Below are 4,669 nucleotides of genomic sequence, written 5' to 3'. Positions count from 1 at the left end.
GAGACAGCTGAGAAAATTCAGGGTTTCACCTGCAATCCTGAAAACTTTCTATTCAGGGGCCATAGAAAGCGTATTGACTCAGTGTATATCAGTGTGGTATGGGAACAGCTCCAGTCATGACTGCAAAGCCCTGCAGAGAGTTGTGCGCTTAGCTGAGCGCATCTCAGGGTCTGCTCTCCCCTCTCTGCAGGACATCTACCTCAAACGCTGCAATAGCAGAGCTGTTAAAATAATCAAGGACTCCATTCACCCCAGTAACCATCTTTTCACTTTGTTGCCATCTGGTAAGCGTTTCCGTAGCCTGATGTCAAAAACTGAGAGACTTAGGAGGAGTTTCTTCCCCCAGGCTATCAGGCTCCTAAACTCAAAACCAGCCTCTTAACATCTTCATGTCTCCACTTAATATTCACTTTATCAGTAAGAAATTCATCATTCACTACCTCACATTGACATACTGAAAGTGTCAACCTGTTTGCACATTTGCCTCTTGTACATTCCCGTGTATCTTAATATTTAAGACTACAGTTTACTTTCATGCACATTATTATCCACTATATATTTAATTCTACAGTATACATCTCTTTTATATATTTTATATTTTTATTCTTATATTTTTATTGTTTACTTTTATTTCATTGTTTCATAGCTATATTTATGTATATTTTCATCTGTGTTGTATTCTTTAATAATTGCACTGTCCATGGAGCGGACCTGACTCACTGCTGGAATGCAGTTTAAATTTAATATATTAATGGATCATAATTATAAATACTATAGTATTTCATTGAGGAATTAATCATTCACGTAATTTTTAAATGAAAACACAACACGCTCATTTATCGTCACACATGGGCATAAATACAATCATAAAGTTAAAACTTTTTGGCATAATTGTCAGGCGTTTATTGTCAAAATATATGGTAGGCTAGCAAATACTATAGCATAATTATTCAAAACGTTAACTATGTGAAGCAATACACAAATTGAAAGGGGAAATAAGCATATATAACAATAAATATAAAAATATAGCCCTAATAAGTTAATGTAATAATAACATAAGGATGTCGTTACCTCGACAAAATGATCTTGTGGCCACGACAGATCATGTTCCCTCAAATTAATATCTCATGGCCATGACATATTATCACGTTCCCATGAGTTATTATTCTATGGCCACGACAAAACTAAGTGAACCGACCATGTCACCTTACGGACTATGAACAAGGAAAAACATTTTTCAGGAAAAATCTTACACAAGCTGCATCAAAATGAGTACATGAGTGAAAGCACATATGTTTCTATCGATGTCTGTGCTCGCGGTTCATGTGCGCTGAAGTTGACTTGACAAATCATCTTCCCACACACTGTTCATGAGGGTCACACTGCTCCTTCCAAGGTCACAGTGATGAACCCACACTAAACATGCTGTTAGCATCCTTATAGTGCTCTATTAGTACCCCACAAGCAAATCCTTCTCGCTATCTAACCCATAATGCTACCGATGGGACCAGTAGTCTCAGAGCAATGTGGGTATCAGCTCAATAACATATACCAAGTTTGGATCTCTGAATATTTCAATGAATAAGTCCTGAATTTGAGTGCTAGGGTTAAGGTTGGGGTGGCTGATGTAATACTCTTGGGCAGCACAGGAAGCTGAGCGTTGGTGTGATGTAGGTGTGTGCTATAGTTTTATCTCTCCAGGTAAGAGCTACGTATGGCAGAGAGTAGGAAAGAGAGCGAGAGGGTAAGAGAGAACAGGAATAGTCTTTTTTTAAATGCACCTCCCCTCCTATGCTTTCTCTTAGGAAAACTTGTGTATCAGATGTTGAAATCATTAGCATAAACATTACAAAGGATACGAAAGCACAACACATGCTCGCAAATGCCTTATCCTGCAAATCCTGTACTTGAGAGACGTGCCGCATGAATACGTCTCATAAACCTCTGCCAAGGTTATGTATAGCTGTGCTTTTTAAATCTTATTTTAATGTGTGGTTTCCCACGAAAGGCCAGGTACATGACTCACTTGCAACACCCCCAAGAAAGCACAATATTTCGGTAAAAGATTCCAAGTGCAAACTAAGTGCAAACAGCAATTACAGAGCAGTAAAGAGAGCAGTACTGTGGCCAAAAAGTGAAAATAACTGCTTCTGCTGTGTCTTTTACTGTTCATTTTATTAATTGAAGCTCACTGAACAAATGCATGTGTGCTATCGACACCTGATTAATCTATAATGTGCTTTTAACTGTAACAGTAACCATCCTGCAATGTTCCTTGATCAAATAAACTTAAATAAAACTGAGCAAACGGGGTTCCTAACGGTCACACCAAATTGCTACTAACATGATTGGGAGTTCACTTTTCTTCAGCTTCTGGAGGGAAGTTGTGAGCTTTCTGTGCAGCTGTCAGCATTGCCCTGGGCAGCCACATGGATGAGCTGGATGGAATAATCAATGAAACCTGTCAGCAATGAAAGCTCATCATGGAACAGGACAAAAAGCTTTCCCAGTCAGGTGAACAGTGGCCCTCACAACACAAGTATAATGCTGGAGGAGTAGATAAAGTCAGCAAGACACTCAGATTTGTCCTGTACTTCATACATTGCCACTGTTCACTCCCTGACAGCCATGCTTCATGGGACTATTTTTTATTTTTTTATTTTCAGATGGGCTGGTCGACTTGCTGTCGAAACCAAATTAGCGCACAATGTAAACATACAGCAATTATATGATTATGATTACAAATGCAATCATACAGTATGTCTGAAAATCCCTGCTTTTGCTATATCAAAAAGTAAAGTCGAATCATTTGGGATTTGATCTATGTGATTTTCATTACAAGATTTTTGGTTTTGATTTATAAAAATATCAATAGCATAGATTAAAATAATAATAATAATAATAATAATAATAATAATAATAATAATAATAATAATAATAATAATAATAATAATAATAATAATAATAGCATAGGACGTTTCAAACTATTGCACAATTTAATTGCTGTTGGTTGTGCTTGTTCTACATAGTACCAGACTGTTTTCTTGTACAGCATTTGCGCATGACTGTCGCATTTCCCTTCAGTGGCAGCTGCACAGAACTTTCCAATTGTTTGTCAAACAGCTGCTACACGTTAATTGACTGTGGTAAAATGAATGAATAACAAGTATACGAATATATCTACACAAAACAAATGACTGCCAATCCATTTGGAAAACAATGCAAACACATTAAAAAAAAAAAAAAAAAAAAATCACTGTGGTAAAATTAATGAATAATGAGTATTCAAATATCAAATATACACAAAATAAATGACTGCTGATACATTTGAAAATAATAATAACAATAAATAATATTTTAAATATTGTTTAATTAGTATACATAAAATTTGGTCTGGCAGTTGTATACAGTCTAGCAGAAAAACACATCCAAAACTCAAAATTCCACGTATAGCATTCTTTAGAAATTAATTAATTAATTAAAAAAAAAAATTATAAACAAATAGAAATACTCCCAAACAGACCATGCTCTATTAGGTTACTTTGGAATTTTGGAAGAAGGGATGCACAAATATTTAAAAAAAATTACATTAAATTTTTTGAATACTTAAAGTTATTAAGGCAAAAAGTGGTTGGAACAGACAACATGTGATTTTTCTCACACAAAATTAATGACAGTTTTACAGAACTGCTTCAGATAAAACTGAAAGCCATTTTAGTTGTAACTTTTCTAGAGCAGCTTACCTTAGACGACACCCCTCTGCACCACTGGCCATCCAATCCTACTTCTGCTGCTGTCTGTCTTTACAAGTCTCCTCACCTGTTAGAAAGTAAACATGGTGGAGGATAGATGTTCAGTACATTCCTGCGCAGATCATATTAAAATAATTACACAAATAAATCAAACCATTTTACATAAATATGGATTAAGATTTTTATTAATAGAATTATGCTGTCTTTGCTATGTGAAAATGACTGTTTCAGACATACTGTATCGGTGAAAATCTAAATATATGAACTAGATAATACAGCAAAAAAAATTAATAAATAAATAAATTCATGCTTGTCTACTGTAAATCCAGCCTAGGCTGGTTTTAAGTCCAAGTTCTATACTGTCTGCAGCTATAGCTTTCAAATCTGCAAAAAAAAAAAAAAATAGCTTGCAATGAATCTCTGTGATAGTAACCAAAGTGGCTCTCTCTCCATCTCTTTTATCACACACTCAAACACAAAGAACCACTGCCAAGTACACACATTTTGCTGAAACCTAATAATCCTTGCATGCACATTGTGATGGGAAAGGCAGAAAAGGCGGTTAATTGGCTTCCCACTCGAGTGACAGGTACAGCAGAAATTTAAACTCTGCGACAGGAAAGAGGGTGATATTAAGTACTGAAAGCAGTGCATTAAATTATAAACCTCCCATCAGTCACACCCATACCTACACACTCTCTCTCACACCTAGCAGATGAATTGTCTGCTGTCAATTCTTCTTTCTTAAATGCATGCAGGGCTGGAATCATTAGCCGTTCCTGGCCCTGGAGCGAGAGAGGCTGACAGAGAGATCTTTAACTGTAATAGATGTCAGACTTAGCGAGACTCTCTTCATAAGTGCCAATCTGCAGCCGCGCAGGTAGCAGTTGGGGAGGAGAGCCAAGGAAGAATAATGA

At 36.2% G+C, this 4,669-nt stretch overlaps 1 long non-coding RNA gene across 1 annotated transcript; it reads right to left on the bottom strand.

Annotated features, from left to right (window-relative positions):
- Positions 1–1,318: 1,318 nt before the first annotated feature.
- LOC122147593 lies at positions 1,319–4,023 on the bottom strand. The gene is made up of 3 exons (XR_006161687.1): positions 3,990–4,023; positions 3,744–3,819; positions 1,319–2,438 (listed from the first exon to the last, which is right to left on the bottom strand). It is a non-coding gene; the product is annotated as an uncharacterized LOC122147593 (long non-coding RNA).
- Positions 4,024–4,669: the final 646 nt, after the last annotated feature.

The sequence above is a fragment of the Cyprinus carpio genome, chromosome A14 (assembly GCF_018340385.1).
Source record: "Cyprinus carpio isolate SPL01 chromosome A14, ASM1834038v1, whole genome shotgun sequence".
In the NCBI taxonomy this organism is placed as follows: domain Eukaryota; kingdom Metazoa; phylum Chordata; class Actinopteri; order Cypriniformes; family Cyprinidae; genus Cyprinus; species Cyprinus carpio.
Note: the sequence above shows the minus strand (reverse complement) of the source record. Positions and strands in the feature narration are given on the sequence as shown.